The sequence below is a fragment of the Dendrobates tinctorius genome, unplaced genomic scaffold (assembly GCF_039654945.1).
Source record: "Dendrobates tinctorius isolate UK_male_01 unplaced genomic scaffold, ASM3965494v1 ptg000062l, whole genome shotgun sequence".
NCBI lineage: Eukaryota > Metazoa > Chordata > Amphibia > Anura > Dendrobatidae > Dendrobates > Dendrobates tinctorius.
The window spans coordinates 40,304,771-40,331,309 of record NW_027361730.1 but is presented as its reverse complement, the minus strand read 5'-3'; positions in this window follow the sequence as shown (position 1 = coordinate 40,331,309).

Below are 26,539 nucleotides of genomic sequence, written 5' to 3'. Positions count from 1 at the left end.
CTTAGGTAATTTGGCCCCGGGTTTTAACCTAATCACACAGTCATAGGCTCGATGTGGAGGCAGTTCTGAGCAACCCCTCTCAGAGAATACATCCGCGAAATCCTGCAAAGCCTCCGGAAGGCTGGGGGTCACGGTGGACACACATGTGGCCAAGCAATTGTCCTGGCAGAAACCACTCCATTGGACTATGTCCTGAGTTTTCCAATCAATCACCGGGTTGTGCCTGGACAACCATGGAAAACCCAGGACCATTTGTGCTGGGAGATTACGGAGGACCCTACATGTAACCCACTCAGAATGTAGGACCCCAATGTGGAGTTTCACCTCAGCCACAAACTCCGTAATCTCCCCTTGTGGGAGGGGAGCGGCATTAATGGTAACCACCTGAATAGGATGAGGGAGTTTTTCGATCTTAAACCCGGCAGTGCGTGCAAACTCCTCATCTATGAGATTGGTGGCGGAACAGCTATCCACAAACACTGATATTGGTAGCTCTCTGCCCGCGATAATAACCTTGGCAGGGAGCATACATTGAGATATCATCATGGAGGATATGCATACGCTCAGTTGGGCCTCCTCCATACCCACTGAGCTTAGCAGTTTTCCGCCGGTGTGACCTTCTTCGGTAGCACAGGACAAGCGTTAACATAATGATTTCTTTTACCACAGTAAAAACATGCTCCGGGCTTCGTGAACCCAGGAACGCGACGCTTAACCTGTGACACCCCCGCAATTTGCATAGGTTCAGTGAGCTCACCTGCAGCAACCACACTTGTACCTCTGCTTTCCCTCAGGGGTAGCGGCTCCTGTGCCCCCTGACGCAAACGGCGATCAATACGTATAACCAAACTCATGGCAGACTCCAACGATGCAGGAGTCTCATACATCAGGAGGGCCTGTTTAACTCTTCCTGAAACCCCATGAATAAACTGACTCCGCAGCGCTGGGTCGTTCCACTGTGTGTCTACTGCCCAACGGCGAAATTCTGAGCAATAGTCTTCCGCCATACGTTCCCCCTGACGGAGGGCACAGATTTTAGATTCCGCTAGAGCCAATCTGTCAGGATCATCATAAATGAGCCCGAGTGCAGAAAAAACATTATCGACAGAATGAAATGTAGCAGAGTCAGCTGGTAAGGAAAATGCCCATGCTTGGGGGTCCCCACCCAGTAATGATAACACCAGACCCACCCGCTGAGCCTCATTACCTGAGGAGACCGGGCGCATGCGGAAGTATAACTTGCAGGCCTCCCGAAATATGACAAATTTGCTGCGTTCCCCTGAGAATCGTTCTGGCAGCGGGATCTTCGGCTCTGCACCGATACCTGCAGATGCCGTTTGCACCTTCGCTACTACCAGGCCCTGCTGCTGAACTGCCCCTTTCAACTCGGAGACCTGTAAGGACAGCGCCGCCAACTGGCGGGTTATGGAATCCATGGGATCCATGGACTCCTGAAAAATGTAGGCCGATTATAATGTCACGCGGGGCTTAGGTCAACTAAGGCAGAAATACCCGGGGCCCCTGTGGTGTCCCTTTAACTAGGGGAAACCCTGTCTGACCCTCAACTCAGGGTTTTTGCTGATGGTGCAAATGCCTGAGCCTCCAACCTTTCCTTATCTCCTGCTCAGCCCTAAGCTTAACCCTCCACCCAGTGAGGAGACACACCACCAAAGCCCCACACAATAATGACAGACAGGGAGAACTTAAACTGCACCGCATACACACAGGACTATACAGTAATGTGAACAGGGCACAACAAAACACAAATATGGGAAGGCGAGAAGGTAACAACGGATCATACGACACCAGATATGAATCTCTCTCTCCAGCACCTCCACTCCAGACCGGAACCACTTGGTATGACACACAAGCTATAATCGGCGACGCCCATAGGCCAGGACGACTATTTAAAGACCGTGGGCGTGACCAAACATCCAACCTGATCTCCAGCTAGATTAACCCCCGATAGCCTGAGAAAGTCAAGCCGGCGCCACTGAGGCTATAGTGGACGGAGGTGGAACTTCCTCTACCTGCCGGACGCTGTGGTGTGAATAGCGTCCGACATGACAAGTGGACAGAGGTGAAACTACCTCTGCCTGCCGGACGCTGTGGTGTGAATAGCGTCCGACATGACACTTTTGAAAAGTCCATGTACATCACGTCTACTGCATTTCCTTGATCCAGTCCGGAACTTACCTCTTCATAAAAGCTTATCAGATTAGTCTAACAGGAACGGTCCCTTGTAAACCCATGTTGATATTGGGTCATGAGTAGAGTTGAGCGAAACGGGTCGAAAAAATTCAAAAGTCGCCGACTTTTGGCAAAGTCGGGTTTCATGAAACGAAACCCGACCCTAGGATGAGGTCGGCCACGAGGTCTGCGACTTACGCGCCAAAGTCGCGTTTCAAAAGTTTGTTTTGCGCTCTTTTTCAGCCAATCAGGATCCACGGACACTGTGGGCAACGTGATGACATAGGCACGGGTCACCACCATCTTTCAGAAGGGCATGCAAGTGATTGGCTTGCTTTGGTGGGCGTCACAGGGGGTATAAAAGGGCGTGCACGCCGACCGCCATCTTACTTCTGCCGATCTTAGTATAGGGAGAGGTTGCTGCTGATTCTGTAGGGAGAGCGTTAAGCAGGGAAGAAGACAAAAAAACTGCTTCTGCTGCTAGCGATTTGGCCTGCACAACACACCAGTCACTGTGTGTGCAGTGCAAGGGGAGGCTATATAGTGGTGTATCAGTGGTGTTGGTTGTTGGGCTGCCTTTTAAGGCTTCCTGACAGGCTGGCATTGCTGTTTACCCACTGCTCCGCAAACTGCTTTTTTAAAAGCAATCCCAATTTTTTTTTTGTCCTGCTCAGAAGAAAAAAAAACTGCTTCTGCTGCTAGCAATTTGGCCTGCACAACACACCAGTCACTGTGTGTGCAGTGCAAGGGGAGGCTATATAGTGGTGTATCAGTGGTGTTGGTTGTTGGGCTGCCTTCTAAGGCTTCCTGACAGGCTGGCATTGCTGTTTACCCACTGCTCCGCAAACTGCTTTTTTAAAAGCAATCCAATCTCCCTTACCCTCTAGTCACTTTTGTCACAGCTGTGCCATCGAGCCTGTCACATAGCGCTCAGATATTCATTGGGCCTCACACAATCCAAAAGTGTCCAGTGTCCAAAAGTGTGTGCAGAGATTCAAAATCTCCCTTATCCTCTAGTCACTTTTGTCACAGCAGTGCCATCGAGCCTGTCACATAGCACTCAGATATCAGTGGGCCTCACACAATCCAAAAGTGTCCAGTGTCCAAAAGTGTGTGCAGATATTCAAAATCTCCCTTATCCTCTAGTCACTTTTGTCACAGCAGTGCCATCGAGCCTGTCACATAGCGCTCAGATATCAGTGGGCCTCACACAATCCAAAAGTGTCCACTGTCCACAAGTGTGTGCAGAAATTCAAAATCTCCCTTATCCTCTAGTCACTTTTGTCACAGCTGTGCCATCGAGCCTGTCACATAGCGCTCAGATATCAGTGGGCCTCACACAATCCAAAAGTGTCCAGTGTCCAAAAGTGTGTGCAGATATTCAAAATCTCCCTTATCCTCTAGTCACTTTTGTCACAGCAGTGCCATCGAGCCTGTCACATAGCGCTCAGATATCAGTGGGCCTCACACAATCCAAAAGTGTCCAGTGTCCAAAAGTGTGTGCAGATATTCAAAATCTCCCTTATCCTCTAGTCACTTTTGTCACGGCAGTGCCATCGAGCCTGTCACATAGCGCTCAGATATCAGTGGGCCTCACACAATCCAAAAGTGTCCAGTGTCCAAAAGTGTGTGCAGATATTCAAAATCTCCCTTATCCTCTAGTCACTTTTGTCACAGCAGTGCCATCGAGCCTGTCACATAGCGCTCAGATATCAGTGGGCCTCACACAATCCAAAAGTGTCCACTGTTCACAAGTGTGTGCAGAAATTCAAAATCTCCCTTATCCTCTAGTCACTTTTGTCACAGCTGTGCCATCGAGCCTGTCACATAGCGCTCAGATATCAGTGGGCCTCACACAATCCAAAAGTGTCCAGTGTCCAAAAGTGTGTGCAGATATTCAAAATCTCCCTTATCCTCTAGTCACTTTTGTCACAGCAGTGCCATCGAGCCTGTCACATAGCGCTCAGATATCAGTGGGCCTCACACAATCCAAAAGTGTCCAGTGTCCAAAAGTGTGTGCAGATATTCAAAATCTCCCTTATCCTCTAGTCACTTTTGTCACAGCAGTGCCATCGAGCCTGTCACATAGCGCTCAGATATCAGTGGGCCTCACACAATCCAAAAGTGTCCAGTGTCCAAAAGTGTGTGCAGATATTCAAAATCTCCCTTATCCTCTAGTCACTTTTGTCACAGCAGTGCCATCGAGCCTGTCACATAGCGCTCAGATATCAGTGGGCCTCACACAATCCAAAAGTGTCCAGTGTCCAAAAGTGTGTGCAGATATTCAAAATCTCCCTTATCCTCTAGTCACTTTTGTCACAGCAGTGCCATCGAGCCTGTCGCATAGCGCTCAGATATCAGTGGGCCTCACACAATCCAAAAGTGTCCACTGTCCACAAGTGTGTGCAGAAATTCAAAATCTCCCTTATCCTCTAGTCACTTTTGTCACAGCTGTGCCATCGAGCCTGTCACATAGCGCTCAGATATCAGTTGGCCTCACACAATCCAAAAGTGTCCAGTGTCCAAAAGTGTGTGCAGATATTCAAAATCTCCCTTATCCTCTAGTCACTTTTGTCACAGCAGTGCCATCGAGCCTGTCACATAGCGCTCAGATATCAGTGGGCCTCACACAATCCAAAAGTGTCCAGTGTCCAAAAGTGTGTGCAGATATTCAAAATCTCCCTTATCCTCTAGTCACTTTTGTCACAGCAGTGCCATCGAGCCTGTCACATAGCGCTCAGATATCAGTGGGCCTCACACAATCCAAAAGTGTCCAGTGTCCAAAAGTGTGTGCAGATATTCAAAATCTCCCTTATCCTCTAGTCACTTTTGTCACAGCAGTGCCATCGAGTCTGTCACATAGCGCTCAGATATCAGTGGGCCTCACACAATCCAAAAGTGTCCACTGTCCACAAGTGTGTGCAGAAATTCAAAATCTCCCTTATCCTCTAGTCACTTTTGTCACAGCTGTGCCATCGAGTCTGTCACATAGCGCTCAGATATCAGTGGGCCTCACACAATCCAAAAGTGTCCAGTGTCCAAAAGTGTGTGCAGATATTCAAAATCTCCCTTATCCTCTAGTCACTTTTGTCACAGCAGTGCCATCGAGCCTGTCACATAGCGCTCAGATATCAGTGGGCCTCACACAATCCAAAAGTGTCCACTGTCCACAAGTGTGTGCAGAAATTCAAAATCTCCCTTATCCTCTAGTCACTTTTGTCACAGCTGTGCCATCGAGTCTGTCACATAGCGCTCAGATATCAGTGGGCCTCACACAATCCAAAAGTGTCCAGTGTCCAAAAGTGTGTGCAGATATTCAAAATCTCCCTTATCCTCTAGTCACTTTTGTCACAGCTGTGCCATCGAGCCTGTCACATAGCGCTTAGATATCAGTGGGCCTCACACAATCCAAAAGTGTCCAGTGTCCAAAAGTGTGTGCAGATATTCAAAATCTCCCTTATCCTCTAGTCACTTTTGTCACAGCAGTGCCATCGAGCTTGTCACATAGCGCTCAGATATCAGTGGGCCTCACACAATCCAAAAGTGTCCACTGTCCAAAAGTGTGTGCAGAAATTCAAAATCTCCCTTATCCTCTAGTCACTTTTGTCACAGCTGTGCCATTGAGCCTGTCACATAGCGCTCAGATATCAGTGGGCCTCACACAATCCAAAAGTGTCCACTGTCCACAAGTGTGTGCAGAAATTCAAAATCTCCCCTGCCCTATAGACACCTTGTACCTTGTTTTACATTACTATATAGTTTGTTGGATTTTGTCTACATTTCTACCAAAAATGAGGAAAGCTGGTGGAAGAGGCGGGGGTTGGCAGCTGGTAATGATGGTGTTGGTGGTGGATCTGATGGTAGTGGCAAGAGCAAAATAGGACCGAATGCAGGAGGTGCTGACCCTGCGTCATCGTCTGGCTACATAAGGCCTCGAACGCTTAGTTTTCTAGGAGTTGGCAAACCGCTTTTAAAGCCAGAGCATCAGGAAAAAGTTTTGTCTTACATTGCTGACTCAGGCTCCAGCTCTATCGCCTCCTCTTCTTCAGTTGTAAAAAGTAAAAGCACTGAGTCGTCATTGGAGGCTCATGTTCATGAACCACACCTTTCCTTGTGTCCTTCACCCCAACCAAGATTGAAGGATGACGCAGGCCATACTACTGATTACTCCATGGAGCTGTTTTCACATACCATGCCTGGATTATCAAGTCAAATGGTGAATTACCCAGGCCAAGATGAATCTGACATGGAGTGCACTGATGCACAGCCGCTGATGGATGATTCTGCTGGTACATTCACTCAGAGCACTACATTGTCCTCGCAGTGTACAGAGCCAGATTCTGACCCTGATGAGACTCAGGTGCCCCTTCCCGCACACTATACCACCATACACGGTGACACAGAGGAAGGTGCACATGACATAGAAGAGGAGGTGATGGATGACCCAGTTGTTGACCCAGATTGGCATCCATTGGGGGAAGAGGGTGCTGCTTCCAATAGCTCAGATGAGGAGCATCCACAGCAGACATCGACATCGCAACAGCTGTTATCTGGCAGGCCCGGAGCACTCCAAAGACAGGTTCCAAATATCAAAAGAGTTGCTGGACAGCTTGTCCAGAGGGTCAAAAGATCACAGCGTGCTAGGCCGCAAAATGTCTTCCAAAGTAGGAAGAGTGCAGTGTGGCACTTTTTTGAACAAAATCCTCATGATCAGGCCAAGGTTATCTGTAAGAAGTGCGCAAAGACCTTTAGCCGAGGGAAAAATCTGAAAAATTTGAAAACCAGTTGCATGCTTAGACATTTAACCAGCATGCACTTGCAGGCGTGGACACAACACCAAACCTCAAGTGCCACATGTGCAACTGATCACAACGAAGGTAGTCAGCAACGCTACATTGTTTCCCCCACTGTAAGCCCACCGGTTAGCACAGCAGCAAATGTTGAGGTGTCGTTGCAAGACCACAGCAGTCAGGGAATCCCACTGTTATATCAACGAAATACTGATTCTAGGCCATCAGAAAGAACACCAACTCCATCACCATCATCAACCCTCTCTCAGTCCGCCCTGTCCACCGCTACTTCCACCATATGCAGCTCTCAAGTCCAGCTCACCCTCCCAGACACTATGAGTAGGTCAAGAAAGTACTCAGTCTCTCATCCGCGTACACTGGGTTTGAACGCCCACATTGCCAAACTAATCTCGTTTGAGATGATGCCCTTTCGGTTGGTGGAAAGCACAGCTTTCCGCGAACTCATGGCCTATGCAGTACCACGCTATGACCTACCCAGTCGCCACTTCTTCTCTCGCAAAGCCATCCCAGCCCTCCACCATCATGTGAAAGACCGCATTGTCCATGCACTCAAGCAGTCAGTGAGCGGAAAGGTGCACCTCACAACTGATGCATGGTCCAGTCGGCATGGCCAGGGCCGTTACGTGTCCATCACTGCGCACTGGGTTAATGTGGTGGATGCAGGGTCCACAGGGGACAGCGGTGGTGGGACAGTGCTGCCTAGCCCACGGTATAGGAAACAGTTGGCTGTAGGCGTTCGACCCTCCTCCTCCTCCACCTCCTCCAGAAGCGAAAGCTCGTCCACAGAGCGCAGTCGTACGAGCACTCCATCTGCAGCTGCCACTGTTGCACACTGTGTCCTCCTATTGAGCAGCTAGTGGAAAGCGTCAGCAGGCTGTGTTGCAGATGATGTGTTTGGGCGACAGACACACCGCCGAGGTGCTGGCCGAGTACTTGAAGCGACAAACTGAGTCATGGCTGGGCAGTGTACATCTTGAGGCAGGCAAGGTAGTTAGTGATAACGGCCGTAATTTTGTGGCAGCCATAGCCCTTTCAAAACTCAGCCACATACCTTTCTTGGCTCACACCTTGAACCTGGTGGTGCAGTGCTTCCTCAAAAATTATCCGGAGTTAACAGCCCTGCTCCAGAAGGTGCGAAGACTGTGCGCGCACATCCGCCGGTCGCCTGTACACTCCGTTCGTATGCAGAAGCTGCAGCGATTGCTCCACCTTCCCAACCACCGCCTCATTATCGACATTGCAACAAGGTGGAACTCCACCCTGCACATGGTGGAGCGGCTGTGCGAGCAGAGGCAGGCCATAATGCATTTGTGGGAGGGTACACGGCCAGGCACTTTGAGAGCAGACATGGAGTTGACAGGTGTGCAGTGGTCGAAGCTGAAAGACCATTGTAAAGTCCTTCAGTGTTTTGAGGAATGCACACGGCTGGTAAGCGCAGACGACGCCATCATAAGCATGAGCATCCCACTTATGCGTCTGCTCATGCAAACTTTGACGCACCTTAAGGAGCAGGCGTCTGCAGCCAATGTTGATGAGGAGGAAGAGGAGGAGGGAATCCTTGATGACATTCAGCCATTGTCTGCTCAGGGACCTCTCCTGGACGAGGTGGAGGAAGAAGAGGAGGAGGAGGAGGATGATGGGGATGATTACTTAGGGGAGGAGGATGCATCTCGTGGGGCAAGTGAAAATGTTGGCATGGCAAGGTCTGGTACAGGGTTTGTGCGTGACTGGAGGGATGTGGATTTGCCAGAAAGTGCTCCTCCACCCAGCACTCGCGGTGCATCATTGACACCGGGAACATTGGCCCACATGTCAGATTATGCCTTGCGGATCCTAAAAAGGGACCCCCGCATTGCCAAAATGATGAACGATGACGACTACTGGTTGGCCAGCATCCTGGATCCACGCTATAAAGGCAAATTACAAAACATTATGCCACAGGAGAACCTTGACCTAATATTGGCTAATAAACAAGCAACTCTGGTAAATCGGTTGCTTGAGGCATTCCCAGCACACAGCAGCGGTGATGGTTCTCACACGAGCCGTACGGGCCGGGGGCAGCTTGGCAGAGGTGTTCGTGGTGCACACAGCAGAAGTGGCGTTGGAGACAGGGGTTTCATGACAATGTTGTGGACTGATTTTTCAAATACCGCTCACACAACTGGTAATACTGCATCGATGGAAAGTGACAGGAGACAGCAGTTGTCAACTATGGTAACAAACTACTTTTCCTCCCATATCGATGTTCTCCCACACAGGTCATTCCCCTTTGACTATTGGGCTGCTAAACTGGACACCTGGCCTGAATTGGCCCAATATGCCTTACAGGAGCTCGCTTGCCCAGCTGCAAGTGTGCTATCGGAAAGAGTCTTCAGTGCAGCTGGATCAATCCTGACAGAAAAAAGGACCCGTCTGTCAACCCAAAATGTGGATGATCTAACCTTCATTAAAATGAACCACGCATGGGTTTCCAAGGATTTTGTCCCACCTTCCCCTCATGACATATAGGGTGACAGAAAAATGGCTTGCTTTGGTCCACCTCTTCCTGGTACTTCACCTATTTCGCCTTTTGCATCAGCTGAATGTCCAACATCAACATATGCCACTTTCTAAAACTCCCTAACTGTGCTGCCTCCCCCCCCATGGCCGGGGTCACCACCTACCGCACGACACCGTGCGAGTGCGGTTGCCCTGGACAGGTGGGTAGGCCGACTCTTGGGCGCGGGCACTGGCACAGGGTCCCTCATAGTGCAATCAAGTGTCTCTGACGGTGGTGGTGCACACCCGCCGTCAGACACACCGCTGTACTATGAGGGGCCCAGTGCCAGTACCGACGCCCACGAGTGGGCCCCCCTTGCTTGGGCAGGGCCCCAGCATTTGCAATCTTTACCTCTCCCTGCTCCTCCGCTGTGTAATCTGGGCCGTCAAATCCATACTGTGCCTGACACCGTCTGAGCCTGCCTCCTGAGACATATATTTTGAATGTGTACGCTATCCATACATGTTATCCAGCGATACGGTACCCTTTCTAACCTTTGTGCAATCACGTGCAATCCATACTGGGCCTAACACCGTCTGAGCCTGCCTCATGCTGTATAGACATATATTTTGAATGTGTACGCTATCCATACATGTTATCCGGGGATACGGTACCCTTTCTAACCTTTGTGCAATCACGTGCAATCCATACTGGGCCTAACACCGTCTGAGCCTGCCTCCTGAGACATATATTTTGAATGTGTACGCTATCCATACATGTTATCCAGGGATACGGTACCCTTTCTAACCTTTGTGCAATCACGTGCAATCCATACTGGGCCTAACACCGTCTGAGCCTGCCTCATGCTGTATAGACATATATTTTGAATGTGTACGCTATCCATACATGTTATCCGGGGATACGGTACCCTTTCTAACCTTTGTGCAATCACGTGCAATCCATACTGGGCCTAACACCATCTGAGCCTGCCTCCTGAGACATATATTTTGAATGTGTACGCTATCCATACATGTTATCTGGGGATACGGTACCCTTTCTCACCTTTGTGCAATCACGTGTAATCCATACTGGGCGTGAGAACGGCTGGCGAGCTGTTAAGCAAGCTACAGCACCTGTCCAGACAAGTACAGGGATTCCCTAGCGAGGAGACTTATTTGATTGTTTTCAATGTTGGGACAGCAATTTTTGGGGAGCACTATACTCTGGAGAATGATAGATGGGGCCCACCATACACTTGAACATTCCAAAGGCGGACATCAGACACTGGAGCAGCATTTACAGGGCCCATTATACACTAGAGCATTAGAAATGGGGCCCATTATGTTTGGAGCATTATTTGGGCCCATAAGACAGTGGAGCTTCATCCATGGGGACCAACATATACTGTAGCATAATGTGGAGCTCATCATATACTGTTTCAAACATTATATGGTACCAATGATTCTGTATGGAGAAATAGATGGGCCTCGTCATGAGATGTAAAAAGTGAGGTATTTTTCATTGTACTATACCGCTATTTCTCTGCCGTATCGGAGCATGATGAGTTGTGGTATGTGTTAAAGGGGCGCTCTTTCGCCCAGGGCACATGAAAACCTGGAGCCAGCCCTCCCCCCCCCACAGTTTGTAGCCAAATAACCCCCATTTTTCAGTGCGTAACTTGTATTATGAAGTTAATTAAGGTTGACAAGCTTAAGAAAGAAGAATTGATGCTTTTGGCATTCAAATGGGCACTGTATGTGTGTTTCCTGTCCTCCTCTCACTGCCGACTTTTATTCCCCATTGACTTACATTGCGTTTCGTGTTTCGGGACGACCCCGACTTTTCCCTATAATCGGACGATCTTGCTCGACCCGACTTTTGGAAAAGTCGGGTTTCACGAAACGAAACGCGACCCTAAAAAACCAAAAGTCGCTCAACTCTAGTCATGAGGTTATTCTTCTCCAGATATTCCAGTATAGTATCTCTTATAAAACCCTCCAGGATTTTACCCACAGTTGAGGTTAAGCTCACTGGCCTATAATTTCCAAGGTCAGTTTTTGTCCCCTTTTTGAATATTGGCACCACATTTGCTATACACCAGTCCTGTGGTACAGACCCTGTTATTATGGAATCTTTAAAGATTAAAAATAATCGTCTATCTATGACTGTAATTAATTCCTGCAGTACTCAGGAGTGTATCCCATCCAGGCCCAGGGATATGTCAATTTTAGTTGATTTTTAGACGCCGCTGTACTTCCTGCTGAGTTAAGCAGATGACATTTAATGAAGAATTTTTATCACTGATCATGTTATCCGTCAAGGGTTTTTCTTGTGTAAATACTGTTGAAAAAAAGTCATTTAGCACATTGGCTTTTTCCTCATTCTCATCCACCATTACAACCAGACTATTTTTAAGGGGGCCAACACTATCATTTTTTAGTTTCTTACTATTTATTTAGTTAAAGAATATTTTGGGATTATTTTTACTTTCTCTGGCAATGAGTCTCTCTGTCTCAATCTTTGTTGTCTTGATATGCTTTTTACAGAATTAATTTAATCTTCTGTATTTATTTAATGACTCATCACTACCTACTTTCTTTAATTCTCTAAATGCTTTCTTTCTGTCACTTGCGCCCCGTACAGCTCTATTTAGCTATAGTGGTTTCCTCCTATTTCTAGCATGGTTATTCCCATACGGTATATATTGTGCACAGATCCTATTCAGGATGCTAATAAACATCTCCCATTTTCTTTGTATATTTTTATGTCTCAGGATATCGTCCCAGTTAATTGCACCAAGATCATCATCTCTCATCTGTTGGAAATTTGCCTTCCTGAAGTTTAGTGTCCTTGCAGTAGTCTAGCTACCGGGGGGGGCAGAGGGGGCGGTGGCCCCGGGCCCCGCGCTCTGAGGGGGCCCACCCGGCCTCGTGCTGCTGTAACTGTATCTGTGGCAGAGCAAGGAGAATCGATCATCTCCCTGCTCTGCCGCGCTATGTTCTCTTATCTGCCACAGGACCTGCGATGAGGTCACAGGAGGGGAGGAGACGAGGTCACATGATCAGGGGCCTCTCAGTGTATGCAGGACTCTGCCGTGCTGGATGAAGGGAAGTTTCTGTGTGGAGTAAGGAGGAATTTACAGGGTGGATGTAGCAGAGCCATGTGTGTACGAGATGTACGGAGCAGAGCCGCATGTGTACGATGTGTACGGAGTGGAGCCGCGTGTGCACGAGGTGTACGGATTGGAGCCGCGTGTGTACGAGGTGTATGGAGCGGAGCTGCATGTGTACGAGGTGTACGGAGTGGAGCCGCGTGTGTGTATGGAGGTGCATGAAGCGGAGCCTGTGTGTACGAGGCATAGAAAGCGGAACCGTGTGTGTATGAGGTGTACGGAGCTATGCGTGTATGGTGGGGAGCATTCATACCTCTCAACCGTCTCGATTTTGAGAGAGAGTCTGCCCCGGTCGGGAGCTTACTTTTTCCGCAGACACAGGAGTATATGGCAGAGCCCCGAGGAACACTTTAAAATTTGCATGTGATGTTCCACCAGAAGTGACGTGCTGGAAGCTGACCGGAAATGAGGTAATTTCGGGAGGAGATTGTGACAGAACCATGGAGGCACCTCACGGAATGCTTCAGATCCATCACCATCTCCTCCGACAGCGCAGACAGCAGGATCGCCTTGGACTCGGACATGTCGGCCATGTGAGCGGATCATGATATGTCCTGCACCGGGAGGCTCAAGTGGGCACTACAATGGGAGCCGGGTTGCTATAGTATCTTTATAGAATCTTTCTTTCTTTCTCTCTCTGTTTCTTTCTCGCTCTCTGTTCTTTCTTTCTCTCTATTTCTTTCTCTCTCTCTGTTCTTTCTTTCTTTCTAATCTTTCTTTCCTTCTCTAATCTTTCTTTCTCTCTCTCTAATCTTTCTTTCTCTCTCTCTGTTATTTCTCTCTCTCTGTTCTTCCTTTCTCTCTCTGTTCTTTCTTTCTCTCTGTTCTTTCATTCTCTATAATGCAGCCCCCCTCATAGGGTGTCATGCTGCCCTCCCTTATATGGTATATCATGCTGCCCCCCTTATACGGTGAACCATGCTGCCCCCCCATGTGGGGTATCATACTACCCCCCTCATATGGGGTATCATGCTGCCCCCATCATACGGGTATCTTGCTGCCGCCCCCCCATATGGGGTATCATAATCATGCAACCAGGACTCACTATATAAAAAAATCTATACTCACCTCTCCTCCTCGCTCCCATGCTGATTTTGGCAGCAGCTCTGCTCTGATGTCAGGAGCTGCACTGCAGTCAGACCGGCATACAGCAGGGAGGCGATGAAGTGATGTCATCGCGCACCCGCTGTGTGTCAGAGGAAGAGAGTAATGATGTGAGAGGGAGCATCATGTGGCGCGCTCTCTTCCATTATTGCGGCGCGCACTGAGGGGCCACGCTGACGCCGCAATAATGGAATATATATATTATTTTTGGCAACAGCGCGGTCATCTGCTGAGGTTCTCTGGATAGGGGCCCATCTCAGAAGTTTCGCCCCCCCTGAACCAAAACCCTAGCTACGCCTCTGTGTCCTTGTAACCCCTCTACTACACATCTTATTAAAAGATACATGAAAACTTATTATCTTGTGATCACTATTACCCAAGTGGGTCCTGAACCAGTTGTGAAAGGTAATTGTCTCTCATAGTTGTCAAAAACCTATTACCTTTGCTGGAACTGCAGGTTTCTGTTCCCCAATGTATTTCAGGGTAGTTGAAGTCCCCATAATAATGACTTCTCCTTGAGTCACTGCTTCATATATTTGCTTTATGAGGATATTCTCCGTTGCCTCCATTATTTTTGGAGAGATATAGCAAACCCCAATCAGTAATTTATTATTTTTCCCCCTCCCCTTATCTCCACCCACAGGGACTGTACATTTTCATTAGATTCACATATATTATCACGCAGGATGGGTTTTAAGGATGATTTTACATATAAACACACGCCTCCCCCTCGCTTATTCGTATGGTCATTTCTGAACAGACTATAGCCCTGTAAATTAAGCGCCAGTCATGGCTCTCGTACAGCCATGTCTCAGATATCCCCACCATGTCATAATTATGTTCCAACAAAATTAATTCTAGTTCCTCCATTTTGTTGGTGAGGCATTAGTATACATGCACTTTATGTATCTCTCTGTACCTCTATTCTTTCTGAAATTATTAACTGTTTTAACCTAACACCCCATGCCACCCCCACCCCCAATTTCACTATTTGTGCCCAGGTCTCTATCTGCACTGTCTTCGCCTCCTATAAAATGAATACCCTCCCCCACAGTCCCTAGTTTAAACACTCCTCCAACCTTCTAGCCATTTTGTCCCCCAGCACAGCTGCACCCTCCCCAATGAGGTGCAGCCCGTCCCTAGCGTAGAACCTGTAGCCAACTGAGAAGTCAGCCCAGTTCTCCAGGAACCCAAACCCCTCCTTCCTACACCAATTCCTGAGACACTAATTAACCTTCCTAATTTCCCGTTGTCTCTCTGGCGTGACACGTGGTACATGCAGTATTTCAGAAAATACCACCTTGAAGGTCCTTGCTTTAAGCTTGCAGCCTAATTCCCTGAAATTATCTTTAAGGACCTTCCATGTACCTCTAGCTTTGTCATTTGTGCCAATGTGCACCATGACCGCTGAGTCTTCACCAGCCCCTCCCAGTAATCTGTCAACCCGATCAGCGATGTGTCGGACTCGAGCACCAGGTAGGCAGCACACTGTTCGACAATCCCTGTCTTTGTGACAGATTGCCCTATCTGTTCCCCTAATAATTGAGTCCCCCCACTATCAGAACCTCTCTGGCCTGCCCTGCTCTCCTATTTCCCTCCTTACTGGAGCAGACACTCCTCCGGCTTTCAGAGGGCATGCCTTGCTGCAGCAGTGCTACCCCTGTATTGACACTCCCCTCATCTGCCAACTTAGCAAACTTATTGAGGTGAGCCAGACCAGGACTAGCCTCCCTGGCGCTCTTCCCTCTACCCTGCCTTCTGTCACCAAGCTTGCTGTTTCACTGTCCTGCAGCTGCAACCTAGCATCCCCCCTCATCTATCCCATTGAGCTTCTGCTCAGTGAGCAGGAGACTCCTTTCCATATTGTCTATGGATCTCAGAGTTGCCAGCTGCACATTTAGGGCTCATACGATTCTCGTGCGAGTCTCTCGCATGAAAACCTGGCACTGGGACTGGAGCATGCAGCTACATGTATTTCTATGCAGCCACATGCCCGGGTCCGAATGCCGGCGGCAGTGCCAGGTTTTCATGCGAGAGACTCGGACGAGAATTGTGCGAGACTCTTGAAAGTAAGTATGAGCCCTAAGATCGAGTATCTGGGCTTCCAAATGCACAACGTGCTAACATCTCGCACAGCAGTATGCACCCTCGACCGGCTGTTCAAGGATTGCATACATGTGGCAAGATGTACACTGGATAGCACTGGCAATAGTGGAGCACATTCCTAATAGGGATTGCTCCAGACAGAAAAGATAAGTAAAAATAAATAAAAAGTATTAATAAAATATAACAGCAATTCAGTAATACCTCCCTTGGAAACTCCCTGAATCCAAAGTCACTGAATCACAAGTCACACACTTACCACCATTCGCACTTACGCTATGGTCACACTCAGCTCGCTCACACTCACTTATACAGAAAATTTAAAGAGTTTTTTTTCTTTCACCAGCAAACCACCCTACTGCTCAATGGTAAATTAGTTACTCTTTGCCAGAAAGCAGCAGTTCCCATGCTGTCAGATGACAGCATTTGAGCCAGCAGCTGTGACTGGCAGTAAAAAGGTTACTGCCAGTCACAGGCGTCAGCTGATGAGAGTACTACTCTCATCAGCATACATCTGCTGTAGCTGATATCAGCGAGTGCAGACAAGGCTGATGAGATTATTCATCAGCTGGCGCCTGTGCAATTAATAAATAATGAAAAAATGATGTGGGATTTCTTCTATTTCTGATAACCAGGGCAGGCAAAACAGACAGCAGTGAGCTGTAACCCCTAGCTGTCAACTTTATCATGGCTGGTTATCAATAATAGAGGAGTTCCATGCAGTTTCTTTAAAGAAATTATTTAAATAAATAATATAAAAACGGTGTGGGACACAAGTCTTATTTAGGAGCCTGGAAAAGTCAGCAATGGTTTTTGTCCAGCACTGGACAATGTAAATTGCTAACGATTATGTATGCCCTATCTAATGTATGCCCTATCTAAATAGCAATTTGTGAACAGACATACTGTATATGCTGACAAGGGACACCTGAACGCTGGACTGGGAACGCTGCACTGCAGGTTGTGGACAGGAGGCCTCAGCACCTCTTTCCTGGACAGCAGAATGACATAACACAGGGGAAAGGCCAGTGGTTTCACCCTCAGACACATATTTTGTACCCAGGCATTCTGCCCACCTAGTGGGGTGCTTCTTATATGAGCAGTATATGGCGTATGCTAACAGGTATTAGGCTGGAGTCACACACAACCAGGGCTGTGGAGTCGGAGTCGTGGAGTCGGAGTCGGTGCTCATTTTGGTGGAGTCGGAGTCGGAGTTGGAGTCGGTATAAATTGGACCGACTCCGACTCCTAAAATATATAATAAATTGGGTACAGTAGTTCAATGCAGAATATGCTGAATATTTTTTCATAGGAATTTGGGAAAGTTATGAAATGTCCTATAAATGACTGCTCTATTCCTGGTCTAAGGCTACATTCACACACAGCATTTTTCCTGCGTTTTTTGAGGATACGTTTTTCAGTTGCAAAAGCAGATCAGCTTTTAAAAAACTGCATCACCTGAAAGGTTTTTGAGCTCATAGATAATGTTTTCAATAGCAAAAGCAGATTAGAAATCTGCTCTATCTATCTATATATCCATTTATCCATATCTGTCTATCCATATCATATCTGTACCAAAAAGAATGAAAGCTGGATAGCACACAGACTAACACTCCTTTTTTTTAGCACCAGTCAGGTACACCTCATAGCTGCCCAAAAGGACGCCCAGGACATGCATTGCTCGTCTTCAGTAACATCAACATCAACTGATAGTTGGAATAAATAGTCTGCTTTCATCACCACGTCTTCTTAAGGTGCAGGCTTTATTTTCAAGTGTAGGGGTGTGAAGTATGAGGTTCTGCAGCAGCTGAGGTGTGCAGTATGAAATTCTGCGGAACAGTATGAGATTCTGCCCCCCCCCCAGGTTTGATCCTGGCTACGCCCATAGTGTGAATGTAGCCTGAGGATCTAGGCTTTATCTTAGCCGAGATAAGTCATAGTGTGTGTGTATGTGTATATACATATATATACTGTATATATATATATATATATATATATATACACACACAGTACAGACCAAAAGTTTGGACACACCTTCTCAATCAAAGCGTTCTCTTTATTTTCATGACTATGAAAATTGTAGATTCGCTCTGAAGGCATCAAAACTATGAATTAACACATGTGGAATTATATAATTAACAAAAAAGTGTGAAACAACTGAAAATACTGTATGTCTTATATTCTAGGTTCTACAAAGTAGCCACCTTTTGCTTTGATTTCTGCTTTGCACACTCTTGGCATTCTCTTGATGAGCTTCAGGAGGTAGTCACCGGAAATGCTTTTCACTTCACAGGTGTGCCCTGTCAGGTTTAATAAGTGGGATTTCTTGCCTTATAAATGAGGTTGGGACCATCAGTTGTGTTGTGCAGAAGTCTGGTGGATACACAGGTGATAGTCCTACTGAATAGACTGTTTGTATTATGGCAAGAAAAAAGCAGCTGAGTAAAGAAAAACGAGTGGCCATCATTACTTTAAGAAATGAAGGTTAGTCAGTCCGAAAAATTGAGAAAACTTTGAAAGTGTCCCCAAGTGCATTGGCAAAAACCATCAAGTGCTACAAAGAAACTGGCTCACATGAGGACCTGCCCAGGAAAGGAAGACCAAGAGTCACCTCTGCTGCGGAGGAAAAGTTCCTCCTAGTCACCAGCCTCAGAAATCGCAGATTAACAGGAGCTCAGAATAGAGACCAGGTCAATGCCACACAGAGTTTAGCAGCAGACACATCTCTACAACAACTGTTAAGAGGAGACTTTGTGCAGCAGGCCTTCATGGTAAAATAGCTGCTAGGAAACCACTGCTAAGGACAGGCCACAAGCAGAAGAGACTTGTTTGGGCTAGAGAACACAAGGAATGGACATTAGACCAGTGGAAATCTGTGCTTTGGTCTGATGAGTCCAAATTTGAGATCTTTGGTTCCAACCACCATGTCTTTGTGCGACACAGAAAAGGTGAACGGATGGACTCTACATGCCTGGTTCCCACCGTGAAGCATAGAGGAGGAGGTGTGATGGTGTGGGGGTGCTTTGCTGGTGACACTGTTGGGGATTTATTCAAAATTGAAGGCATACCACATGGCATGGCTACCACAGCATCTTGCAGCGGCATGCTATTCCATCCGGTTTGTGATTAGTTGGACCATCATTTATTTTTCAACAGGACAATGGCCTCAAACACACCTCCAGGCTGTGTAAGGGCTATTTGACCAAGAAGGAGAGTGATGGGGTGCTACGCCAGATGACCTGGCCTCTACAGTCACCAGACCTGAACCCAATCGAGATGGTTTGGGGTGAGCTGGACCGCAGAGTGAAGGCAAAAGGGCCAACAAGTGCTAAGCATCTCTGGGAACTCCTTCAAGACTGTTGGAAGACCATTTCTGGTGACTACCACTTGAAGCTCATCAAGAGAATGCCAAGAGTGTGCAAAGCAGTAATCAAAGCAAAAGGTGGCTACATTGAAGAATCTAGAATATAAGACATATTTTCAGTTGTTTCACACTTTAATTATATAATTCCACATGTGTTAATTCATTGCTTTGATGCCTTCAGAATGAATCTACAATTTTCATAGTCATGAAAATAAATAAAACTCTTTGAATGAGAAAGTGTGTCCAAACTTTGGTCTGTACCGTATACATGTATACAGTGTATTACATATTTACAATTTATTACAGTTTTTTGTGTTCTAAAGTTGTATTCCAACAAATAGATATTATGTTCTATCTAAATATCTTGATTATTGGATCATAGAAATGATTAAATGTCTGATGTTCAGATTGTACTACAATACATTTTTCACTTAAATATAAGCAATATATGTGGGAGTCGGAGTCGTGGAGTCGGAGTCGGTGTAAGGGAAATTGAGGGGTCGGGGTCGGAGTCGCAGGTTTGGCTTACCGACTCCACAGCCCTGCACACAACGTCTAAAAAATCGGTCCGTTTCTGACGGACCACAATCGCACAAATGTTTCATGAACAGTGATCCGTATGTCATACGATTTTCATGCAAGGATGCGATTTTGTCGCATCTAAGCATCCGTGTGACATCCGTCTGCCGAGATTTTATCGGCGGCTTGCAAAATGGACATGGAGCACAATGCACATGGAGCTCAATGACAGGTTAAAACACAAATGAAAGAATAGATATATATACACATAATATATATATATATATATATATATACACATGTCATTGAGACACATATATATATTTATTTCTTAGAGTTCTACATAGCAGAATAGCCGCTAATTGAATTGCCGGCTTCTGTAAAATCATTCCAAAACCCGACATGAAATGACATATGGTACACATACAGTAAACCATTTCATTTCATGTATTTTTTATATGTCCCTGACTAATAATTAGATTAGGGTTTGTGTGTAAAATTTGGGACATCTAGGTGTTAACTAAAGGGGTTAATTCGTTGAAAAAAATTGCGTGGGCTCCCGCGGTAAAAGCGCAACCAGAGAGGGAAAGCAGGTGAGTGAGGGAAGATTTCAATAGCCTTGAGTGGGACCATTGTTTTTGCCCCCCCCGAGAGAAGAAATCTGCCCCCAGACACCCCAGAAAAGGCGCAACTATAAGATGCGCCTTTTCTGGCACTTATCCTCCCTCATCCCTTGCATTTGGAAGCTGACATTAAGCCGAATTAATAACGGAGAGGTGTCAATAAGACACCGATCCAATTATTAACCCTAGACTAATAAAGGGTTAAAAAACACACACAGACATTAAACATTATTTTAATGAAATAAAGACACCAGATATATATATATATATATATATATATATATATTGCAAAATGGACATATAATGGAGGTTAAAAACATGCAAACAGTGACATATGGTAATGTTTTGTAGTTGATTATTTGTGTTATGTGATATGTGTATGTAAATTAACTGTTTGCTTTGCAGAATTGTAAGAACATTGATGAAAACCTGATACCAATTTCAGACCTCTCGGATTTACAAAGAGGCCAAATTGTTGGTGCTCGTATGGCAAGCGCTAGTGTAACAGAAAGTGCCCGAATGTTTGGCGTGTCAAGAGGTATTGTCTCCAAAGTAATGACTGCGTTTGAAAGAGAAGGAAAAACGTCCGCAGCAAAGCAGAGGTCCGGCCGAAAGTCGAAGTTGACTGAGAGAGACCGTCAGACTCTAAAGCGAATTGTGAGAGAGGATCGCAAGACCACGGCTCCGAAAATCACTGCTGAGCTCAATGAACACCTACAGAACCCAGTTTCCACGAAAACTGTTGGTCGGGAACTGCACAAATCTGGATTCAACGGAAGAGCTGCAATTCGAAAATCGCTGCTCTCAATGACAAATGTTTCCAAGCATTTAGAGTGGTGCAGAAACCTCCAGAATTGGTCCCTTGAGCAGTGGAAACGTAATATTCTCAGATGAATCATTGTTTACCCTATTTCCGACCTCCGACCGAGTGTACGTTTGGAGACAGCCGAAAGAAGCATTCCATCCAGACTGCCTTCTCCCAACCGTAAAACATGGCGGAGGTTCTGTGATGATCTAGGGTGCTATTTCGTGGAGATCCGCCGGGCCAATAATATCCCTTCATGGAAGAATTAATAGTCGTGATTATTTAGGCATTTTGGGCGACCAAGTGCATCCTATGGTTCAAGCACTGTTCCCGGAGGGGAACGCCATCTTTCAGGATGATAATACACCAATTCATACAGCTAGAATCGTTAAAGCATGACACGAGGAACATTGTAATGAAGTTGAGCATCTCATCTGGCCCCCACAATCCCCAGACCTCAACATTATTCAGCATTTATGGTCGATTTTACAGATTCAAGTTGGATACCGATTTCCGCCGCCATCGTTGCTCAAAGAACTGGAGGGTGTTTTAACTTAAGAATGGGCTACAATTCCTTTGGAAACAATTCACACCTTGTATGAATCCATACCTCGGAGAATTAAGGCTGTAATCGCCGCAAAGGTGGACCTACACCATATTAAACTAACTTTTGTTGATGTTTCCAGGTGTTTCCATTATTTTGTCCAACCCCTGTATATATATATATATATATATATATATATATATACATATATATATATATATATTCTATGTGTATATATCTATGTGTATATATGTGTATATATATATTCTTTTGTTTCTTTATTAAACATGTCAGTGTGATTTTACTGTATTGCAGAATGAATTGCCGGCTTTTGTTAAAGGACACCGGGTGCGATTTTCTCGCAAGTCACACTTCTAGTCCATTTGTAATCCGATTTTTTCTCATACCCATAGACTTTCATTGGCGAGTCGGATACAATAATCGGTGACAATCGCAGCATGCTGCGATTGTCTTGAACCGAGGGAAACGGCTGAGGGAAAAATCGGCTGATGGGAGCTGCCCAATAGATTAACATTGGGATCGATTGCAATGCGATGTTTTATCGCATTGCACTCGTCCGTTTTTGTCGCCAGTGTGACCCCGGCCTTATCATGATTTTCCCTTTATAAAGGGATGTGTGGGTAAGACTTTTGAATTACTACCATATCTGTAGAGTATGTTTCATTACTGATATTATTCTGTGCAAGGCTAAAACCTGAAGTATTGTGTGGAGCATATTAATGCATTTATGTTCCAAAATGTCCAAGTGCAGACCCAAAAAACAACATCAGTCTACCAGATACATGCTGGTACTCAGAGATATAACACAGACATCCTTCAACAGCACCAAAGAGGAAAATAACCGACTGCTATAGCTCCAAGCTTCAACAGGGGAGAATGAATATATCACCAGCAATTCCCAGAAGCAGGTGTGTCAGTTAGAGCTGGGGGGAGGTTGCCACTGGGTCCAAGAGTCAAAAAGACTAGGAATGTGTCTGCAAAGCCAACGGCAGAGACTTTTTGCAGCCAAATGCTGTGTGATTGTCTGCAGCCTCTGACAAACCCGTGACAGTACCCTTCTTCTACGAGTGGCCTCTAGACACTCAGAACCAGGCATCTTAGGACAAGAGGTGTGAAATGAACAAACCAGTGTGGGGGCATTCACCTCTGATACTGAGACCCACATCCGTTCCTCGGGTCATAACCCTTCCAGTGCACCAAGCTTTGTAGGGAACAACTTTGGAGGTGAGAATCTACAATCCTCAAAATCAGAAACTCTAGGTTTCCTTCAACCATTATTGCGGGCAGCAGTAAGGGTGAGGGCTCAAGAAGTTCCATATATTTCTTTAGCAACGACATTGTAGATCTTAAGAGCCTGAGGTAGCTCAAGATGAAACTAATGATGGCGGTTATTTTATAGGGACCAATAAATCTTGGTCCCAACTTCCAGGAAGGAACCTTCAACCTGATATTCCTGGTAGACAACCACACAAAATCATTCACATTCAGGTGCAGACCTGGCAAGCGTTTTCTGTCACCCATACATTTGTACTTGTCTCCCATAATCTTCAAATTGCTCAGAACCCCCTGCCAGCTGCACCCCCAGTCAAAAGCAGAACTTGGAAACAAACTGGGTCCCCCAATCTGACACCACATTGGAGGAAACCCTGTTAAGCTTCACAATCTCAGTTCTAAACACCTGAGCAAGAGTCTTGGTATTCGAAAGTGCCAGTAATGCAACAAAATGAACCATTTTACTGATGAGGAATGAACCTACCTACAACCACCAAACCCACAGTCTTGCCTGCAGACACCGGTAGGTCAGTAATAAAATCCATGGACAAGTGAGTCCATTGTCTGCTAGGAACAGGTAGGGGAAGAAGGGTACCAGATGGAAGGGTATGCAATACTTTAGAACGTGCGCAGATACTACAAACAGCTACTTGTTCAACCACATCCCGATGAAACCCCGGCCACCAAAAATGATGAGAAAGGAGGTCTGCAGTTGCCTTACCACCTGGATGACCAGCAAGCACAATAACCTTCCTGGAGGGCAGGAAGTCGGGGCGACTCCCTGAGCCTCAAACACCTCACCCTCCAGCTCAGGGTACAATGCCGAAATGACTACCCAAAATTGGGACAGGGCTTTCATGGTCACCACCACAAGCGAAGCTCTGGGACAAAGCATCAGCTGTGTAATTTTTTTTTTACCTCTGGACGAAAAGTTACCACAAAATTGAACCTAGTAAAAAACAATGACCATCTAGCTTGCCTAGGGTTGAATACTGAAGACTGAATAATTCCGGATGAATTTCAGGTAAAAATTAGTAAACCCCAAAAAATGTTGTAGGGCCTTCAAGTTCTCAGGAAAGTCCCAATCAAGGACAGCACAGATCTTCTACAGATCCATCCAAAATCCTGAAGATGACAAAATGAATCCCAAAAACTACACCTCCTGGACGGCAAAAACACATTTTTCTAGTTTGGCCTATAATTTATTATCTCTTAATATTTGCAGCACCTGTTTAACATTCTCCCAATGAGTCTCCAAATCAGGAGAGTAAACCAAAATATCATCTAGAAAGACCACCACAATTCGATGGAAAATATCATTGATGAAATGCTAAAATACCGCAGGTGCATTGATCAGACCGAAAGAAATAACCAGACTCTCGAAATGACCCTCAGAGGTATTCAACGCCAACTTTATTTCATTCCCTGCTCTGATTCTAACCAGGTTGTAGGACCCCCCTTAAATCCAACTTTCAGAACACCTTAGCTCCCACAACCTGGCTGAACAGATCAGGAATCAGAGGAAGAGGGTATGGATGTCGTACAGTAATTTGATTTAATTCCCGGTAATCTAAACAGAGAAGTAGAATGCCATCCTTTTTCTTCACAAAGAACTTTGCCTAAATGAAGATGAGGGGTCTGATGTGTCCTTTCTCCAGAATTTCCGCAATGAAATCCTTTATGGCTTGTCTGTCAGGACAGACAGATTATACAGTCTGGAGTTCGGTAGTTTTGCTCCAGGGATCAGATTAATAGGACAGTCATATTCACGATGAAGAGGCAAATCCTGACACCCCCTCTCAGAGAAAGCGTCCTCAAACCCCGACAAAAATGCAGGTAAGGTTTCTGTAGACACTGTAGAAAAGGAAATATTTAAACAGTTCTCATGGCAGTAATCCCTCACTAAATGATCTACCTGGCTTGTCAATCCACCAACGGATTATGTTTCATCAACCAGGGAAGACCCAATACAATTGGGGTGGAAAGACCGTCCAGGACATAGCAAGGAATTATTTCAGAATGAACTGATCCCACCCTCAGTCTTACAGTTGTGGCCAAAAGTATTGACACCCCTGCAATTTTGTCAGATAATACTCAATTTCTTCCTGAAAATGATTGCAAACACAAATTCTTTGGTATTATTATCTTCATTTAATTTGTCTTAAATGAAAAAACAGAATTGTCCTAAAGCCAAACTGGATATAATTCCACACCAAACATAAAAAAGAGGGTGGACAAAAGTATTGTCACTGTTCGAAAAATCATGTGATGCTTCTCTAATTTGTGTAATTAACAGCACCTGTAACTTACCTGTGGCACCTAACAGGTGTTGGCAATAAGTAAATCACACTTGCAGCCAGTTGACATGGATTATAGTTGACTCAACCTCTATCCTGTGTCCTTGTGTGTACCACATTGAGCATGAAGAAAAGAAAGAAGACCAGAGAACTGCCTGAGGACTTGAGAAACCAAATTGTGAGGAAGCATGAGCAATCTCAAGGCTACAAGTCCATCTCCAAAGACCTGAATGTTCCTGTGTCTACCGTGCACAGTGTCATCAAGAAGTTTAAAGCCCATGGCACTGTGGCTAACCTCCCTAGATGTGGACGGAAAAGAAAAATTGACAAGAGATTTCAATGAATGATTGTGCTGATGTTGGATAAAGAACCTCGACTAACATCCAAACAAGTTCAAGCTGCCCTGCAGTCCGAGGGTACAACAGAGTCAACCCGTACTATCCGTCGGTGTCTGAATGAAAAGGGACTGCATGGTAGGAGACCCAGGAAGACCCCACTTCTTACCCCGAGACATAAAAAAGCCAGGCTGGAGTTTGCCAAAACTTACCTGAAAAAGCCTAAAATGTTTTGGAAGAATGTTCTCTGGTCAGATGAGACAAAAGTAGAGCTTTTTGGGCAAAGGCATCAACATAGAGTTTACAGGAGAAAAAGAGAGGCACTCAAAGAAAAGAACACGGTCCCTACAGTCAAACATGGCGGAGGTTCCCTGATGTTTTGGGGTTGCTTTGCTGCCTCTGGCACTGGACTGCTTGACCGTGTGCATGGCATTATGAAGTCAGATGACTACCAACAAATTTTGCAGCATAATATAGGGCCCAGTGTGAGAAAGCTGGGTCTCCCTCAGAGGTCATGGGTCTTCCAGCAGGACAATGACCCAAAACACACTTCAAAAAGCACTAGAAAATGGTTTGAGAGAAAGCACTGGAGACTTCTAAGGTGGCCAGCAATGAGTCCAGACCTGAATCCCATAGAACACCTGTGGAGAGATCTAAAAATGGCAGTTTGGAGAAGGCACCCTTCTGATATCAGGGACCTGGAGCAGTTTGCCAAAGAAGAATGGTCTAAAATTCCAGCACAGCATTGTAAGAAACTCATTGATAGTTACCGGAAGCGGTTGATCGCAGTTATTTTGGCTAAAGGTTGTGCAACCAAGTACAAGGCTGAGGGTGACAATACTTTTGTCTGGCCCATTTTTGAAGTTTTGTGTGAAATGATCAATGTTTTGCTTTTTGCTT